At 35.9% G+C, this 21,464-nt stretch overlaps 1 long non-coding RNA gene across 1 annotated transcript; it reads left to right on the top strand.

The window, feature by feature from the left end:
* The first annotated feature begins 628 nt into the window (after positions 1-628).
* LOC150032466 (uncharacterized) lies at positions 629-4,008 on the top strand. The gene is made up of 3 exons (XR_016524867.1): positions 629-828; positions 3,348-3,634; positions 3,727-4,008. It is a non-coding gene; the product is annotated as an uncharacterized LOC150032466 (long non-coding RNA).
* Positions 4,009-21,464: the final 17,456 nt, after the last annotated feature.

Here is a 21,464-nt window from a genome sequence, read left to right as displayed (position 1 = left end):
GATTGTTAAAGAAAGTTAATTAATTTAATTAAACAGCTTAATTAATTAATCAAATATGATTGGAGCTTCAATCTATAGGTTCATAAGGTCCCTTTGTTATCTCAATAAAGATTAATGAGAATCAAATCAATTTCAAATTAATTTGAATTGTTCAAATTAATTAAAGAAAATTAATTGTATATGATACAATTAATATAATGTATGTGATACATTGTAATATATAGTTTTAATGAAAGAAACAAATATTTGAACATGATTCAAATATTAATTATATGAATGTGATTCATATAAAAACTATAGGTTAAAACTAATATGAATATAATTCATATTAATACTATAGTTTATATGAGAGAATAATAAAATATAGGTATATTATATATAATAAACAATAAATTATATATTATATGAGATATAATATATAGTTTAATTATATTAGGTGGTTAATATAATTAACTTAATTTTGTTTTAATTTTGAATTTGAAAAAACAATAACTCCTTAGGGAGTTATTTTGCAAAAATACATGATTTGCAAAAAGAGATGAGGACAATATGAAACAGTTTTGCAGACGTCATCACCTTGATCTTCATCTTGATCTTCATCCTGATCTCAATCTCTCCGTGTAGAAAATTCTCTCAGCCAAAATTTTTCCTCCCTTCATCAAAATTAGGCAACAGAAGCCCACACCTCTCTATTGTTTCTCACCTTGAGAAAACAAGGAAGATTTCATGGTAGTATCACTGTTGTGTTCATGGACTTGTTGAGTTCGCGAGGAGAAGTTCGAGTTCATATTGTCGATGAAGAGGAAGCGAAAAGATGATTCTCCAAGGGTTAGTATCTTTTTTCCCTTTTTCCTCTCTGTCAAATTAGTGAGGCATGATTAGATTTATTTTGGTTTATCCTTAGTTTTCGTTACTTTGAATTATAGAGCTCTATAAAATGAAAACAAGACACAATTGCATTTGTTTTCTTCCGCTTTGGAGAAATCAAATCCCTTCAAGTTGGAACAGATTTTAGTTCTTAAACAACAAAAGTGTTTAGCAATATTTCATAAAATCCATCTAAACCTAGAACAAAGAGAACTTAGCCTAATATGGCTTCTATAGATAGTACCAATATTAGAATACAAAATAAAGAAGAATCTAAGATATAAAAGAGAAAAGAAAGGCGTTATCCAGTGTTCTGGTCCCATCTTCGTGTTGAATCGACCTTTCAAATTAGATATTTCGTTTTTCTTTTAGGGTATGTTTGTTTTAACATTTCAAGTTTTTAATTATGAAAATAAGTCATTTTGAAAAAAATTGAAGTGTTTAACAACGATTCACTTTTGAAATATTTTCAAAATATATTTTAAACAGCTTTTATTAAAAAAAAATTAATAAAAATGACTTTTTAAAAAAATAACTTTTTCTCTAGTCAATCTAAATAGACTCTTGATGGGCATTTTGAATTTTCAATTTTGTCATCCTGATCATGTACTCAAATATCATTTTCATCTATAATTCCCTAATTTTCATTTGTCTTTCTAACTCTGCCTGGACCTTTCTTTTCAATAAATTTCATCATTCCTCATAAGATTGTTAAAGATCATCACTATGAGTCAAATCAATATTAGGGAATGAACTGCTATAGGTCATGCTTTATTAAAGTAGAAGGTAACACTAACTATTCTAGAAGCTTCACAGAGTATCTACGAAATGACTTAAATGTGTAAATTAGACTTCTCTAGAATAATATTGAAATATGTAAATTTTTTTTAAAAAAAGTAACCCTAAAGAAATGTTAAAAAAAACATCCCAACATTTCTTTAGACTCCAAGTTTCTTTAGATAAGGACAAACCTCATAGAATATCTGGAATAGTTTGATGCAGGAAGAGCCTAAAGAAATCCTCTTGCTTGAACTCTAAGGATCTCACACCTATAAATAGAAGTTGAATCCCATTTGTAAAGCAAGAAAAAAAGAAGTTAGAGAAATCTAAAAGAGTGAGAAAAAGTGCATCAATATTGAGAGATTGAAAATAGCTTCTCTCAAAAGTAACCATATTTCTTGTACTTCCTTAATAAAAGTTTCTTTCTCCCAAGTGATTGTCTCTTTCTTTTGTGTCAACTTCTCCGACATACTCAATATCCTCTTACAATTTCTATGGTTCTATTTCAAGGACATCTGTTGAATTATTCCCCAACTTTAATATCTTTAGAAATCACTAGAAGGTTATCAATAAGCTTAACATTGTTAATTCCAACCCCCACTCTTAGCAATAATAAATTCACAATCCTCATGATGAGTCCATAACACTTCAAATTAAGATCAAAAAGTTATTCTATGAGCTTTGATCAATTTGAGGATTAGAGAAAGGAATCGAGGATTTGAAAAATGTAGCGCCCCTTTTAATTGTTTGAAATGCACGAGCACTCTCTTCAATTGGGTTTTGCCAAAATATTAGAAGAATAGTTGTTTTACATTAGGAAGGTTCAAGAAAATGATCGGCTCCAAACACAGTAAAAGAAGTATATAGCTTTGGTCTCAAGTCATCCCAATTTGAAGCTTGGTATACTAGCTCAATTATGTGAGTGGTATGATACTTTGCAAGAATATTAATGTAATTGGGTCTAGGAGAGATTTCAAGGTGATTGTGATAATTTTTCAAATAGTAGAAATTTTTTGGTTCGTGGTTTTTTTATTCGGTTTGGAGTTTTTCACATTAATTCTTTTGTTTCTCAGTTTTATTTAAAAAAAAAAAAGAAAAAACTTTTTTGTAATTTTTCTTTGGTATTCTGGTAGCAGTGGGAGGTTTTTTTCCAACATCTCCTCCCCCATATTTTAAAATAAAAAATAATCAGACCTTTACTATCACAAGTATGCTGCCAGGAAATAAGAAAGATCATTTTATGAACTTTTGTTTTTCTTTTTAAGCTCTATTAAACTTCATTACATCCATAAATTGAAGTTGTACGAGTCCTTGCCTTCCACTTCCATTTTCTTACATTCATATTTGTCAAAATTAGAGGGATTTCCAATTTTCCATTGTTTACCTCAATGCCCTTTGAAATAATAGGTTATGTACAAATAACTGAAGTAGCATCATTGACTGTATCCTTGTCTTTATAATCTTTCATTATTATTATTATGTTGTACCTTCTTGTTAAGTCTATTATGCTATAATGATCCTTCTTTTCCTGCATATTTTTTTGCTTATCTTTGTTCAATGGACTTTTAAAACAACAGAATGAAATATGGCCCAAATATAAAGACTAACCCAAAAGAAAAGTAAAGTGATAGTTGGCGTGTATGATCCAAAGTGTGCCATATCTTCTGTGGACTAAAATGTTTCTGATGAATTCCTTTCAGCCTTTTGATTTGCAAAAACTGACAAAGAAAGATATGTTCTCTTCGGCTCTCTCTCCCTCACGAATTTGTTCTCTTTCTGTAAAACCTTTTCATTCTCCTTTCGGATAGATTTTATTGTGTATTCTGTACGTGAATGAAGCATGCAATGAAAGAAAAAGAAGAGAATGAGAAGAATACAAGATGTATAGTGGTTCAATATAGCACCTACATCCACTTTCAAACCATTCAAAATAAGTTTATTGAACTAGAAGAAGTAGAGATAAGTTCCTCACCCTCTCCTTTTACAGGTATCAACTCTCTTATTTTAATCTCTCTTTTATAAAAGAGTTTTACAAAGATTTCAATAACATAAAACTAATTTATGTTTTTATTGTTGTAGGTGCATGAGTGAGCTTAGTAGCTGGAAAGGAAAAAATATTGTTCACAAGTTTTGTAACAATCTCCACCTTGAATAATATTTTTATCTCCTGAAGCTTCTTTTGCCTGATGTTTTATTTTCCATTCTGACTTACCACTCTGAGTAGATTTGGGTAGTTTTCGAATTTGACTTTTGTTACTGATTTAATTAGGAAGTCTGTTATATTGCCTTATGTATTTACATACATTACAATTACTGAGCCTTTTTCAGTTACATCTCTGACAAAACGTAACTTGACATCAATGTGTTTGGATTTGCCATGAAATTATTGATTCTTTGTTCGGTGAATTGCACTTTGATTATCACAAAGTAGCTCCACCTGTAGCCACAATTATTGGTTCTTTTGATTGGTTCTTTGTTAATTTAGTAGTTAGCCCCTGTAGCCACAATGCTTCCTTAACAACCTCTAAGATTGCTATAAATTCTAACTTCAATGGTTGGGAGGGCAACCATTGATTGCAAATTAGATTTCTAGCTAATTACATTGTCTCTAAATAGGAAGGTAAAACGTGTGAGGGATCTTCTTTTGTCTAGGTCACCAATAAAATCTGAGTCCACATAGTCTTTCAAAACTAGCTTAGTGGACTTAGAGGATTTGTATAGTAGGCCTCTATTCATGCTTCCAGTTAGATACTGAGAGACCCACTTAATTGTTTCCCAATGAGCCTTTCCTAGATTGCTCATATACCTACTGATTAAGCTAGAGCAGTGAGCTAAGTCTTGTCTTGTGCAAACCATTAAAAACATGAAGCTACCAGTTGCACTTGAGTAGGGATTTTTACTCATTTTCTATATATCTTCTTCAAGCTTAGGTGTGTCCTTAGTTGAGAGTTTTAAATGTTGGGCCAATTATGTGCCAATTGACTTAGCATTCAACGTAGTGAACTTAGTTAGGATCTTTTTGGGCCACTTTGGGAAACAAAGAGTTCTCCCTTGGATCTTCTTCTTTCAATGATCATCCCTAGTATCCTTTTAGTTGGACCTAAGTTCTTATCTCAAATTCAGAGCTTAGAAGCTCTTTTATTTGTTTTACTTCATTTATGTCTCTTCCTATAATGTACATGTCATCAACATAAAGAAGTAAGTAGGCTAGGCTTCCATCTTTGGTCTTTCTGAAGTACACATAAGTATTATACTGACTTTTCATGAAACTAATTCTGATCATCAACTCATCAAAACGCTTGTACCAATATCTTGGTGCTTGCTTGAGGCCATAAAATGATCTATTCAGTTTACATACTAGGTTTTCTTTGCCGTCAACTTCAAAACCCATGGGCAGATCCATGTAGATTTCTTCATCTAGCTTTCCATGTAGAAAGGTCGTTGTCACATCCTTCTATTCAAGTTCATAGTTCTCACAAGCCACGATTCAAGTAACAATCTGATTGAGGTATGTTTAAATACAGAAGAAAAAAATTCTATATAGTCTAGGCCTTCTTTCTGTTTGAATCCCTTGGCAACTAGTCTTGCCTTAAATTTGACTCTTTCATTATTGTTTTTCACCAATTTCTTCTTGAAAATCGATTTACAAGGAATGAATATTTTGTTTGGTGGGAGGGGCAATAATCTCCATGTATTGTTCGTCTGCAAAGAGTTCATTTCATTTTCTATGGCTTCAACCCACTTGGGTTTTTCTTTATTTGCCATGGCTTTTTCATGTGTCTGAGGCTCTTCATCTAATAGATTCTTAACTAAATTTATTAGGTTAGTAACATAATCAGCTTGCACATATTTGGTTGGTGGCCTTATTTTTCTTCTTCTGTCTCTTGTTAATGAATAGTCAGTAAGGTTCTCAGATTGTGCCTCTTGAAGGATTCTAGTGGTCTCAGTTTCTTCTTGTTACGTATGTTCAATCAAGGTTTCTCTATTGTTTGTATTTTTATAGAATGAGATAGGTAGCTCCATCTGAGAATTAGGATGTGAGGTATGAGTAGATTCTGAAGTTTGATTCCCCCTTTCCACAACCATAAACATCTAATCTTCCTTGAATACTATATCTCTGCTTACAAGGCTTCTGTTAGAGTTAGAGTCTTATAGTTTGTAGCCTTTAACTCCTTCAAGGTACCCTATAAACGTGCACCTTAGGGCCTTAGGTTCAAGCTTGCTCTGTTTCACATGTACATAAGTTGTGCAACCAAAGGTCTTCAGGATTGAAAGGCTTGGGGGGACACATGTCCACATTTCTTCTGGTGTCTTTATATCAATAGAAGTATAGGGGCTTCTATTTATAGTAAAGGTGGTTGTTGTTAGGGCTTCTATCTAGAAGACTTCATTCAACATGACCTCTGATAGTAAGTACCTCACTTTCTCCATGAGAGTTCTGTTTATTTTTTCTATCACTCCATTTTATTAGGGTGTGTAGGTTACAATCTTATATCTGATTATGCCATGCTCATTACAAAAGTTAACAAACACATTGCTTAGAAATTCAAGGTCATTGTCAATTCTAATAATTTTAACCTTTTCCTCAGTTTGTGTTTCAACTTTTACAACCCATTCTTTGAAATTTTCAAAAGCTTGGTCTTTAGTTTTTAAGAGGTAAGTCCTAACTTTTCTATTATAGTCATCTATTAGGGATAAAAAGTACCTAGAGTTGCTCTAAGAAGGAGTCACAGCTCATAGATCAGCATGTATATAGTTGAGTCTATCCTTTGACGTATGAGTCCCCTTTGTGAATTGAGTCTTTTTAGTTTTTCATACACACAATGTTTGCAAAAGTTTAGCCTCTTGGTATCTTTAGGTTGGATCAACCTCTGGTTTGATAGCTCATTTAGGCCCCACTCACTAATGTGAGACAATTTTCTATGCCATAACTCATAGCTTTCTATTTAATTATAATGAGACAACAAAGCAATGTTAGGAAGAGGCACAATTCTTAGGTAGTACAAATCATTTACCCTGGCTCCATTTAGGATTATCTTCCCGTCTCTTTTGATTTGTAGAGTCTCATTGTTGCGAAGAAAGTAGCAGTCTTGATCAACTAGCATACCCAAAGAGATTAGGTTCCTAAAAAGCTTAGGAACATGTCTTACATCCCTTAGAAGTATCTCTTTGTTGTCTTCAATTTTTAGACATATAAAGCAAATCCACAAAACTTCACAATTATGATCATCCTCCATGTAAACTGAGCCTCCTTCCCATTGTTTATAGCTTACAAACCATTCTTTCTTGAAAGTCATATGGTAGGTACACCCTGAATCCAAGACCCAGTCTTCCCTTTCCTCAGCCTTGTTTTCTATGGGCTTTAGGTGTATTGTTGTCAGAATTTCAGTGTATTCATAGGCATTCTCACTTATAGCAACATTCCCTCTCCCTTGCTCTCTTGGTCTTCTAGAGTCATTTCTGAGAAAGTCTCTTTGTCTATCATTTTTGTTATAGTTTTGTTGTCTCTTTGTGTCTTTTTTGTATGGCTTCTTTTTTTCAGGACAGTTCCTTTTGAAGTGTCCTTCCTTGTGACAAAGGAAACACTTCAAAGGTGGCTTGTCTTGTTGGCTCCTTTGGTTCTTGTCAGATTTATGCTTCCTAGAGAAATTCTTGCCCTTTGAGTAAAGTGACTCTCATCCACTTGAGTTTTTAGACTCAATTTCCAACTCTAGTTCTTTGCACCTCATGTCATTAATTACTGAATCAATTGACACACTATCTCTACCATACTTCATAGTTAATCTTAGTTCTTTGTAGGGGTCATGAATTGAATTTATCAGAATGGCAGTTTCACTCTCAGCCCCTAATTTCTCATCAGATTGGTTAAAAGCATTTGTAAGTTTTTTGAACCCATCTAAATTCTCATCCAACGATTTAAATGGGTTCATTTTAAAAGAAAACAACCTCTCACGAATGTAAATTTAATTGGGAAGATCTTTTATGTCATAAAGCAAATGTAGTTTCTTCCAAACTTTATGGGCTGAGGTTTCATCAATTACCTATCAATGTACATTATCTAAAACATTTATAATCAAGGTTGTATAGTATTGAAATTGAATAGAAAGAAGAAGACACAAGGAGTTTACGTGAAAAACCCTAATTCAAGGAAGAAAAACTACGATAGAAAATGACTTATTATTTAATGTCATACATACAATAGACCTAACCTCAGATATAAATAGAATTAGGTGAAACCCTAATTTAGCAAATATAGTAAATTACAAATAAACCCTTAGGGCTAATTCAACGTATTTCAACACTCCCCCTCAAGTTGGGGCGTAGATATCGGCAAGACCCAACTTGCTAATACAATCTTCAAACATCTGTCTCGATAACCCTTTCGTAAAAACATCTGCAACCTGTTGGACTGAAGGTACATAGGGAATACAGATAGCTCTGCGGTCTAACTTTACCTTAATAAAGTGCCTGTCAATTTCCACATGCTTGATTCTATCATGTTGCATGGGATTATTCACAATACTGATGGTAGCCTTATTATCATAATACAGCTTCATGGGCCCCGAACTACTCTCGTGAAGATTAGATAAAACTTTCTACAACCAGATTTCTTCACACAATCCCATATTCATAGCTCTATACTCTGCCTCAGCACTACTTCTGGCCACTACACCTTGTTTTTTACTCCGCCAAGTTACTAAATTACCCCAAACAAAGGTACAGTACCTGAGGTTGACCTTCTATCAATCACAGATTTGGCCCAATCTGGGTCAGTATATGCCTCGATCCTCCATGTGTCATGCTTTCTGAACACCAAGCCCTTCCCAGGGGTGGACTTCAGGTATCTCAAAATTCGAGTCACAATTCCATGTGCTCCTCATATGGACTCTGCATGAACTGACTTACTACACTAACAGCATAGGAGATGTCGGGCCTAGTATGAGATAAGTAAATCAGTTTTCTTACCAAGCGTTGATACCTCTCCTTATTCACAGGAACTCCTTCTGGAATGCTTTTCAGTTTGCTATTAACCTCAATAGGAGTGTCAATAGGTTTGTATCCAATCATTCTTGTTTCCTTTAACAAGTCCAGAGTGTACTTCCGCTGAAATATAGATATTCCTGCCTTTGATCTTGCCACTTCCATCTTGAGAAAATACCTCAAACTACCAAGATCCTTGATTTCAAATTCACCTGCCATCCTTTGTTTTAGCTTAGCAATTTCTGCCATGTCATCTCCTGATAGGATGATGTCATGAACATACACTACCAACACAGCAATCTTTCCAAAGGGTGATTTTTTGGTAAACAATGTATGATCAGAATGCCCCTGAATAAACCCTTGGGATTTAACAAACACAGAGAATCTGTCAAACCATGCCCTAGGGGACTACTTCAACCCATATAAAGATTTCCTGAGTTTGCAAACATGATTCCAAAACATAGCTTCGAAACCTGGAGGTGAACTCATGTAAACTTCCTCTTCTAACTCACCATTTAAGAAGGCGTTCTTTACATCTAGTTGATGTAGGGGCCAATCTTTATTTATGGCGACAGACAGAAGAATAAGAATCGTGTTTAACTTAGCCACTGGGGAAAAAGTTTCTGAATAATCAATCCCATACGTCTGAGTGAACCCTTTAGCAACTAACCTGGCTTTATATCTCTCAAGTGTTCCGTCAGACTTATACCTCACTATGAACACCCATTTGCAACCAACTGTTTTGTGACCTCTAGGGAGAGCTACTAACTCCCAAGTCTTATTTGCCTCGAGAGCTCTCATTTCCTCCATTACTGTTGCTTTCCACTTGGGAACTTCCATGGCCGCATGTACACTAGTAGGTATTGCTAGAGCATCCAGCTGAGTAGCAAATGCCTTAAAACCAGGAGATAAGTTACTATAGGTCAGAAAACTATGCAAAGGGTATTTTGTACATGACTTGGTTCCCTTTCTCAGAACAATTGGCATATCTAGAGTGGTATCATAGTTGTCAATTTTTGTCTGATTCTCTTCAGTATCAGACTTTTGAGATAATTCTGCATCTTCTTGAGGATCTTTCAGCACCTCATTACCTCCTAAATTTTCAACCTTCTCTGAGCTCGTCTCATAATTTTCTATGTTCCCAGACTTCTCTTCAAGACTATCCTCTGAAACAACGGGATTTTGAACCTGAGCAGGTTCTGACACTTGGACACTTTCCGATGGAACACCAGGGGTTTCCTGAATTTCCTTTCTGAGATTCTTCCTATAGTATGTTATCTAGGGCACTTGTCTAGTAGGAAGAATGAACACGGGAACAATAGGAGTAGAGTCAGGTTCAAGGCTAGGTAGACTAGGTTCAAGACTAGGTAGACTTGGTTCAGGAATATAAGGACTAGGCTCAAGATAGAGGCTAATAGGTACGGAGTACGTGGAGCTGTTAGTCTCTTCATTCGTTGTCTCCCTCTGAAGATGACTAACGGGAAAAAACGGTTTATCTTCAAGGAACGTGACATCCATAGTGACAAAATATTTTCTGGAGGATGGATGAAAGCATTTATAGCCTCACTGATGAAGGGGATACCCGAAAAACACACATTTTTGAGCTCGTGGGGCAAACTTAGTCCGGTGTGAACCATGAGTATGAACAAAGCCTATACACCCAAATACACGAAGAGGAATCTCAAGAATAAGACGGGTAGACTGATAGGACTCTTTGAAGCACTCAAGAGGAGTTTGAAACTTTAGAACTCGTAAAGGCATTCTATTAATTAGATGAGCTGCGGTAAGAACCGCATCTCCCCACAAGTATGAAGGAAGAGATGTTGGCATTATCAAGGAACGAGCAACATCAATGAAATGGCGATTTTTTCGTTCAGCCACCCCATTTTGTTGTGGAGTATATGCATATGAGTTTTGATGGATGATCCCTTTTGACACTAGAAATTCCTGGAAGGTGTGATTGATAAACTCACGACCATTATCACTTCGAAGAATGGCAATCTTTGTGTTGAACTGTGTTAATATAGTGGTATAGAACTGTTTGAAAGTAGATAAAACTTCGAACTTTTCAGCAAGAAGATATACCCATGTAAGTTGGGTATGGTCATCGATTAAAGTTACAAACCACCGTTTACCAGACAGGGTAGAGATGCTTTAGGGACCCCAAACATTACTGTGGACCAGGTGAAAAGGTTGGGTAGGTTTATAGGGCCGAGAAACAAACGACACACGAGGTTGTTTAGCACGTATACAGACATCACAAGATAATGAAGAAACATTCACATTATGGAATAAATGAGGAAATAAATATCGCATATATTGAAAACTAGGATGTCCAAGACGAAAATGCCACAATAAATAATTTGTTTCAGACATAGTAAATGAAGATAAAAGACTAGTCCTAAACAAGCTTCTAGAGGAAGCATCTGTAGAAAGGAAATATAGGCCTCTGTCATATCGAACAGTGCCAATCGTCTTTTTCGAGCTCAAGTCATGAAACAAAGTACTATCTGGTGAGAAGACAACTCTACAGTTCAAATCTTTTGTTATTTTGCTTATTGATAATAAGTTGTAAGAAATTTTGGGCACATGTAAGACATTTTGCAGAATTAATCCCTGAAATGGTGACAGTCTGCCTTTTCCAGCAACAGGAGCGAAGGACCCATCCGCAATTCGAATCCTCTCATTTCCAGCGCTTGGATAGTATGAAAGAAACCGGTCGGATAAGCAAGTCAAGTGATCGGTCGCTCCTGAATCTAGAATCCATAACTCATTCCCTTCAACAAGGAAACTAAAAGATTGAGGGTTACCTGATTGAGCAACTGTTCCGATCCCTACAGTACCTGAATCACCAGGGTTGGTCACTAGAGGTTGTATCTGAGGTTGTTTAGCCCTCTCAACTGATTCACCCACTAGAGCACGCCCAGATTTCGACTTGTCATTCGGAGGGCGACGTTTACCATTTGGAGAGCGACCATGCAATTTCCAGCACTGATCCTTCGTGTGCCACTGTTTTTTGCAATGCTCACATACTGGGGGTGTTTTACTATTCTGCTCGTCATCATCATCTCTAGCGGACTTCACCCCGAAGACAGTTGACTCTACAGTGATAACACCTGGCTCATTCATTGCACTCGATCTATCCTCTTCCAATCTAACCTCTGAACAGACCTCCATGAAAGACAGAATTGGTTTCTACCCTAGTATTCGACTCCGAACTATATGAAACTTGGGGTACAACCTTGCAAGAAAATCATACACGTTTAACTTCTTCTATCTTGGAGTATTGAATTCCATCTTACGGGCAGTTCCGGATGATCTTCCAGTATAGATCCATTTCTTACCATAACAACGACACTTGTTGAAGTATGACGTTACATCCATGCTCCCTTGTTTGCATTCGTGAACCTATTTATGTAGAGTATACAGGTTGGATGCGTTCTGACACCTCGAATATAACCGTCGGACTACATCCCAAATATCTCGGGCAGTGGCTGAATAGAGTAAAGGTTTCCCGATTTGTGGTTCCATGCTACTGATTAACATTGAGCGGAGCAAAGAATCCTCTACCTTCTAGACATGCTCTTGAGGATCCCCAGAATTCGGTCGTGGTATCTCTCTAGTCAAATATCCAAACTTATGGCGTCTCTCAAGAACCATTTTAATTGTTTGGGACTAAAAGAAGTAATTTTGCCCATTCAGCTTCTCTTCCGTGATCATTCCTGTAGAATTTCCCATAGTTCTAGATAAAAAAAAAATTAGTAGTATGAAGAGTAGGAAACATTGATATCAGATTTTCTGAATACATCGGGGAAGAATCATGGCCATTCAATTTGGCTTCAAGGGCGGCCATTTGTTGCTGGAGACTAACCAATTGTTGTTGGAGTTCCCCATGAGATTCAGATCTGGAATTTTTCTATCCAAAAATCATGGGATTTTCTTCAACGAAATTACCCATTCGAAACTGAGGTTGAACTAGAGACACATAAAGAAGAAGCTGTCCACCATGGTACTGTGAAGAAGCTACTTCCGGAAGTCCATCGGCGGCAAGGTGCGGCAACCCATGACCGGCGCTGCTCCCAGACAGCTATGATGGTGGGTCATGGATAAAAGGCTCGGTAATCGACTGCGTGGTTGACGAAATTGCACCGATCTGACCTGACCCGACAGCTGAAGCAAACCCACGGCTGTCTAGTGCAGATCCGGTCCTGTACAAAGCCGAAGGACCGATCGACTGTAAATCGCTCGCGTGCGCCAGTTGGAGAACGTACGAAGCTGAGACGTTCGTGTGCGAAGTTGAGGAACAAATCGGTTGTGAACCGCTCGCATGCGCCAGCTAGAGAACGTGCGAAGCTGAGGGACCTTCCTTGATGGTTTTCGGCTAGAACGGCTGAGTCAGGAAGCTAATCGGCGCGCCGGCTGGAGCAAGCCCACCACCTGCTGTTTGGTTCGCCGGCTTGATCTATTCGACTGCGCCACCTGGGATGATGGTTCGGAGATAGCAGTCAACTGCTGCTTAAATCACAGCCTCATTAGTCAGTGTAACTTCACCTATCAAGTTTAATGACTGAGTTTCTTCTATCGGGGCTAGGGTTTCATCACCTTGCTCTAATACCATATTGAAATTGAATTGAAAGAAGAAGACACAAAAGTTTACGTGGAAAACCCTAATTCAGGGAAGAAAAATCACAATAGAAAATGACTTATTATTTAATGTCATACATATAATAGACCCAACCTCAGATATAAATAGAATTAGGTGAAACCCTAATTTAGCAAATATAGTAAATTACAAAAAAACCCTTAGGGCTAATTCAACGTATTTCAACATATAGGTTGCTTCTTCCATAGTTTACTTGTTCATCAGTGATTGTTGTAGGGATTTCTTTTGGATCTTCAAGGGAATTTGATGCCTTTTAAACCATTAAAATGGTCTTGATCTTCTTGGCTCACAAAGTAAAATCCTCATTCCTAGTAAATTTTTCAATTTCATACTTTGTTGAACCCATTGTTGATTCTCCAATAGTTCTTGACAGATTCTTGAAGAATCTTGGAGGTTTCTTGGAAATTCTTTGATAATAATGGCTCTGATACCAGTTATTGAATGGGCTTTTAAAACAAAAAATGAAATATGGCACAAATATAAAGACTGATCTAAAAGAAAATTTAAGTTATAGTTTGCATGTATGATCCAAAATGTGCCACGCCTTCTTAATTTAACATGTGGACTAAATGTTTCTGATGAATTCCTTTCAACCTTTCCATTTGCAAAAAGTGACAAAGAAAGATCTGTCTTGTTTAGCTCTCTCTGTCACGAGTTATTCTCTTTCTGTAAAACCTTTTCATTCTCTTTTCATTTTCGGGTTTTGATAGATTTTAATGTGTAATCTGTAGGTGAATGAAGCATGCAACGAAAGAATCAATAAGAGAAGGAGAAGAAGAACACAAGATGTATAGTGGTTTGGTATAGCTCCTACATCCACTTTTAAATCATTCAGAAGAAGTTTATTAACTAGAAGAAGTAGAGATAAGTTCCTCACCCTCTCCTTTTACAAGTACCAACTCTCTTATTTTAATCCATATTTTCATAAAAGAGTTTTTATTATAGAAAGACTTGAAATCAAGAAGAACATCGCAGTTGGAAGTTGAACCGTTGTCGACATCTTTCTGTTATATGTTGTAACCATCAGAGCTTCATCATTGACTGCTGCGCCTACATATATAAAGGAAAACGAATGTGAGATTAATGTAATAAGAATAAGAAGAGTAAATAAGAAAATAAGAGAGCAAGGCATTCATTCGTTCTATAATACTTTGAAGAAGTAATAAAAGAGAACCTCCCAATTTATACAGTGGACGTAGGCCTTTGGCTGAACCACTTAAACTCCTATGTCTTTTCTTCTTATCTCTACGATCGTTCAGAATTGACTAAAGTATCGTTTACACGATTGTATAGTTTCTATAGCATTGTGTACTCGATCGTTTAACTCCTCAGCTGTCGTCTACACAATCGTTTAACTCCAGTCAACTGTCGTCTACACGATCGTCTAGCGCTTCATCCAATCGTTTACATAATTGAACTATCGTTTAGTTCTTGGTACTTTGTCTACACGATTGAGCTGCCATTTGATAAACAATAGAAGAATTTCAAGCCTCAACATACTTCCTCCTCTGATTCTTGAATTGTTATTGACCGTTACATCTGAGTGTTTTATGATTGTGAATATGAAGATCTTGTCATCTAGGACAACAAGTGGTATCAGAGCTCAGTGAACAATTCAAGACAGATCCAAGATTTGAATTCTTGATTCAGAATAGTCAATCTTGAAAATAAGAATGGTAACTACCAGATATGAGATTGAGAAGTTTGATGGTAAGACAGACTTTGAACTATGGAAAGCAAAGATTAAAGTAGTCTTGGGGCAGCAGAAGGCTCTCTTGGCCATTACGAACCTTGCAAAGTACCTTGAAACACTCTCTGAGGCAGACAAAGAGACAATTGAGGTAAACATATATGGAACCATTGTTCTAAATGTCACAGATAGTGTTTTGAGGCAGATCGTAGACCAGGCTACTACCTATGCCCTGTGGAACAAATTAAATGAGATATATCTCAACAAAGACTTGCCCAACAAAGCTTTCTTGAGGGAAAGATTCTTCACCTACAAGATCGATGTAGCAAAGTCCCTCACGGATAATCTGAATGAGTTCAAGAGACTGTCTTCTGAATTCAAATCAATAGGAGATAATATTGGGAAAGAGAATGAGGCGTTCATATTACTAAATTCTCTACCAGAATCTTTCAAAGATGTGAAGACTACCATGAAGTATGGTAGAGAAAAAATTACCACAAAAGCTATCATATCAACTGTGAGAGTTAGAGAACTTGAGTTGTAAATGAGTAAGAAGTATCAACAAGGAGGTGAAGGCTTGTTCTCGAAGGGGAAGAACAAGAACAACAGGAAGGGGAAACAGAACAATGGTGATAAGTTCAAGATAAAGTGCCATTTTTGTCACAAAATGGGGCACATGAAAAAGGACTGCTATGCCTTGAAGAAAAAATTAAACCAACAGAACAAGGGGATAAACAGACCGAGGCTGCTATAGGGGAGGATTCCCTTGTCTATTCAGATGCATTAGCTGCTACTGAAGAAGGTGGAGACTAGAATAATATGGAGACTCGGGATTGGGTGTTAGATTTTGGCTGCTCAGTCCACATAACACCATCCAAGGGATGGTTTTGCACCTACAAGAAGTAGGATGGTGAGTTGATCTATATGGGAAATAATAAAACCAATAGAGATGTTGGAATAGGCGTGTCCTTGAAAATGTAAGATGGTTCAGTGAAATTGATTAGGAACGTGAGGCATGTTCCTACTTTGAAGAGAAATCTCCTATCTTTGGGGATATTCGATGCCATAGGCTGTGAGTATAGTGGTGTAAGAAGTACCTTTTAAATAATTAAGGTCTGTAAAGTAGTTTTGGTGGAAACCAAGGCAAATAGTTTATATGCCATCAAGGATGTGCAAATGGCACACTTCAAAGGGGTGTTGGAGACAGCCTTAAATTCTATATACTGCTTATCCTACAACAAGGCTGTTTACTATCTATCCTCAATTAGGCAAAGCAACAAGATAATAGTTCCCTAAAGGACAACACACTTCAAAGGAAATCCTAGAATCTGTGTATTCAGACTTGTAGGGGCCAGTTCTCTCTCCATCTCTAAGTAAAGTAAGGTACTTTCCTTCATTTGTAGATTATTACTCAAGGAAGAGTTGAGTTTACTTTTTAAAATCCAAAGATGAAGTGTTTAGTAGATTTAAATAATGAAGACCTTGATTGAGAAGCATACCTCTAAACTAATTAAACATTTAAGAACTAATAACGATTTAAAGTTTTATGGAGAGGAGTTCAACTTATTTTGCAAGAAGTATGGCATAGTAAGGCATAGAACCGTGAGGTACACACCTTAACAAAATGGAGTAGTTGAAAAATTGAATAGAACAGTGTTGGAAAGAGTAAGATGTCAGGTGTCCAATGCTTTATTGCCTAAAAAATATTGGGCTGAAGCTGTCTCCTACACAATATACACTCTTAATAGATGTCCACATCAATCCATAGAGCTGAAGACTCCTAAAGAGAGGTGGACAGGCAGCCACCTAAGTTGGAACACTTGAAAGTGTTTGGTTGTGTAGGCTACGTGCATCAAAGCCAAGGGAAGTTGAAACCAAGGGTTGTAAAGTGCATGTTCTTAGTCTTTACACCGGGAGTAAACGGCTTTAAGCTGTGGAATCCAATTGAAAAGAGGTGTGTGAATAGTATAGATGTGGTTTTCAGAGAAAGTGAGATGTTTATGATGTTTGAACAACCATCTACTTCAATGACAAAAATTAGTAGCACAAGATTTAAGGTGGAGCCTCAAAATGATTATGGAGCTTCTACTTCCTCTCAAAATTTGGAGTTAGAAGGTGATGAGGCTGCTGAAACCAGTGAGCATGTGTCAAGTAAACAAGTTAAGAAACATGGAGACTTACACAACTATTCATTAGCAAGACACAAACCTAGAAGAACAATTGTGCCACCGGCTAGATACCAAGAGTCTGATTTTGCTAGTGTAGCATTAAGTACTTCCATTTCTTTGAGTTATAATATACCTTCAAACTTTGAAAAAGCAACAAACAGCTCGGATGCTAGGAAATGGATTGAGGCAAAAATGATGAAATGAATTCCTTCAACCAAAATGACACTTGGAGACTAGTACCTTTTCCTAAAGGGTACAAACCTATCTCATGTAAGTGGATTTAAAAATTTTAAAAAGAGATTCCAGGTGTGCAAAAGTCTAGGTTCAAGGCTAGGTTGGTTGCTAAGGAGTTCACTCAAAAGGAAGGTATTGACTACAATGAGGTATTTCTTTAATTGTAAAGCATACTTCCATTAGGCTGCTCCACTCCTTACTTGTGCAAAAAGATTTCAAGATAGACTAATTAGATGTAAAGACAACCTTTCTACATGGGCTGTTAATGAGGCAGCCTTAAGGTTATGTGAAAAGTGGAGAAGCAGACCTAGTGTGTTTGTTGAATAAGTCTATATATGGCCTCAAACAGTCATCGAGATGTTGGTATGAGAGGTTTGATGGAGTGATCTCCAAAATGGGGTTCAAGAGGAGCTCATATGATTGGTGTGTCTACACAAATTTTAGTAGCTTCAAGGAATCACTCTATTTACTTCTTTATGTAAATGACATGCTGTTGGCCAAGAGATCTAAAGAAGAATTGAGGCAAGTTAAAATACTTCTTAAGAGAGAGTTTGATATGAAAGACCTAGGGGAGTCAAGGAGGATCCTAGGCATTGAGATTGAAAGAGAAAGAAAACAAGGCAGATTGCAAGTTAGTCAGTCTGAACACTGTTCAAAGATACTACAGAGGTTCAAAATGGAGAGTGCTAAGCCAGTTGGCACTCTTCTTGCACCTCACTTCAAGATTTTAGTTGCAAATAGTCCAAAGAGCACAGATGAAGAGCATTTGAACCATATAAAGGTTCTTCCTTATTCCCAAGCAGTGGGATCACTAATGTACCTTATGACTTCTACAAGACCAGACCTGTCCTATGCAATAAGTATGGTCAGTAGGTACGTGGCAAACACTAGTAGGAGACATTGGGAGGCAGTCAAGTGGATACTAAGGTATCTATGTTCATCAAAGGATGCAAAATTCTTATATAGATAGAATGAGCATCCAATGATGAAGTTTATGGTTATGTAGATGCAAATTATGTAGAGGATTTGGACAGAAGACATTCTTTATCAAGCTATGTTTTCCTATAGGGGAACAATTTGATCAGTTGAAAAGCTACTTTGCAAAATGTTATGGCCCTTTCCACAAAAGAGGTTGAGTTCATTGCATTGTCTGAAGCTGTAAAAGAAGGTTTGCGGCTAAAAGGTTTACTAAACGATTTCAGCATAACACAAACAAAGGTCGGAAGCTATTGTGATAACCAGAGCACAATATATCTATCTAAAAACCAGCAGTTTCACAGCATAACTAAGCACGTTGATATAAAATATCATTTCATCACACAAGAGATTGAGAAAAGGGAAGTCAAGGTAGTGAAGATTCATACCTCAGACAATGCAGCTGATATGCTAACCAAAACTATTCCATTAAACAAGTTTGGCAGATGCTTGGATCTTCTCAGGTTTAAACTCCCTAAAAAAGGTTAGCTCAAGTCGGCTCAGTAAAGCAAAGAGAGAAAGGTACTTTGGATGCTTACAAAGGTGGAGATTGTTACAAAGAGACTCGAAATGAAGAATAACATCGCAGCTGGCAGTTGAACCATTGTCGATATTTTTTGTTATTGTTGTAACTACCAGAGTTTCATCATTAACTGTTGGGCCTGCATATATAAAAGAAAACTAATGTTAGATTAATGTAATAAGAACAAGAGGAGTGAATAAGAAAACGAGAGAGCAAGGTATTCATTCGTTCTTTAATAATTTGAAGAAGTAATAAAAGAGAACCTCCCAATTTGCATAGTGGACATAGGCCTTTGGCCGAACTACTTAAACTCTTATGTCCTTTATTTTTATCTCTACGATCGTTTAGAATTTACTAAAGTATCTTTTACACGATTGTGTATTTCCTATTGCATCGTGTACTCGATCGGTTAGCTCTTCAGCTATCGTCTACACGATCGTCTAGCTCCAGTCAACTATCGTCTACACGATCCTCTAGCGCTTCATCCAATCATTTACATAATTGAACTATCGTTTAGTTCTTGGTGCTTCTTCTACACGATCAAGCTACCATTTGGTAAATGACAGAAGAATTTCAGGCCTCAGCATACTACCTCCCCTGACTCTTGAATTGTTATTGACTGTTACATCTGAGTATTTTGTGGTTATGAGCGTAAAGATCTTGTCATCTGGGACAACAGTTTTACAAATAGATTTCAGTAACAATATAAAACTAATTTATGTTTTTATTATTGCAGGTGCATGATTGAGCTTAGTAGTTGGAAAGGGAAAAATATTGTTCCCAAGTTTTGTAACAATCATGAACTCTAGTAGACCTTAGAAGAAAACACATCCATATATTCTTTCTTCTTAATTTATCAAAACTATCTTGTTTATAAAAAACAAAAAAAAAATATAATGATAACAAAATTCATACTCTATTTATCCATTGTTCTTGTTTGGATTCTTTAAGAATGACCCTAAGTTCCTCTCTGAAAGTGCTTTGTATCAACTAATCTGTTGCCCCTTGCTAATTAGACAATGGTTGATATTCTTAAAAAAAAATATTGATAATCTCCCATTCAATAGTATTAGTGATAACAAATTTTTCCTCCTCTGGTGTTAAAGAAAACTTTTGTCCTTCCTTTATTAGTTCTTCTTCCATGAAAACAAGTTTGAAAATCAAAATGATTACAAAAAATATGAAGTAGTCCAGTAGAATGGAGTTATAAATCTTAGTGTTTTTTTAGTTTACTTCTTCTTTTCTCCCCAACTCACTAATTCACCATATTATTGTAACATGTTATAGGAATCATATACTAGAAAATTAATAAATCTTTTACGTTGTCTCCTTAAGATAAATTTACTCAATCTAGTGTCTGAATTTAGAGAGCAATTGTCTCCCAAGATAGAATAGATTACCTTTGTTATGGAAGTAACACATCATCCACAAGATTCAACTAATTCTACTTTGTGGATGGACGGAAAGTTTTAAGAGAGAAAGTATTGATAAAAAAGTGAAGTGCCAATTTTTTAGAAGATACCTATATTATAAGGTAAGGGTGTCTTTGGAATATATTTCCAAGTGATTAATTTTAAAAAATAAGTCATATTGAAATAAATTCAAGTGTTTGGCAACCACTCAAAATAGATTTTAGAAAAATGAGATAATAAAATAAGTTGGTTTAGTACAAACATTTGAAACCAACTTTAAGAAAAATGAATTTTGAGTACATAGCTAATCACTCCTTATTTAAGAAACTCCAACCACAACCTCTGCAACCGCCACAGATCGACCTCTAACCACCACGTTCGGCCACCATCATTGGTCAATCACTGGCCACTACTTCTAGTGACCGCTGCCGCCGATCTCTCATCACTTCCTCTAGTGACTGTTGTCGGCCACCTTTGGCCACTTCTCCAACGATCACTGTCATTCAACCTCCAAACACCATCTCTGATGACCACGGCTGACCACCACTACCACCAGGAAATTCCTTTACATTATTTGACATTAATTAATATACTTTTATTATATGGAAAACCAAATATAAAAACACTTTTAGAAAAGAGTTATCAAAAACGTTGTTTTTATGTTAAGGAGTTTTTATCAAAAGTGTTTAAATGAAAATGAATTTTTGAAAAACATTTTTTTCTAAATCATTTCAAGTAGGTCCTAGCAATTTGAATAATCATGCTCTTCTTCTAGTTGGCTAAAAATGAAAAGATGCATTAATTCATGAAAAAATTTCATTCATCAAATTGAAAGGATGCAACCTTAAACAAAGAGGCATATACCATTTATTTCAACATAACATTCTAGTTATACTTGACATTTTAAAATAGTTTTCAAGTTCTTTTGAAGTTCACTAGAATGTAAGAAAATTAAAAACATTCTTCACGCGTATGTTCTTTAACTTTCCTTCAGAATTCTATGTTCTTCATCAATTTCTTTAACTCAATATGGTTATATAGCCTATGGCAAAAGTTTATTTACTATGTATTATTCTTATTTATTGAAAGTTTATTTACTATGTATTCTTCCTATTTATTGAATCTCATCTTGGTCTTTTAAGTATATTTTGTGAATAAAATAATAAAAGAT

Source organism: Benincasa hispida, chromosome 11 (assembly GCF_027475165.1).
Source record: "Benincasa hispida cultivar pf3 chromosome 11, pf3_genome.v1.1, whole genome shotgun sequence".
NCBI lineage: Eukaryota > Viridiplantae > Streptophyta > Magnoliopsida > Cucurbitales > Cucurbitaceae > Benincasa > Benincasa hispida.
The sequence above is the reverse complement of the archived record's forward strand: the minus strand, read 5'-3'. Positions and strand labels throughout refer to the sequence as shown.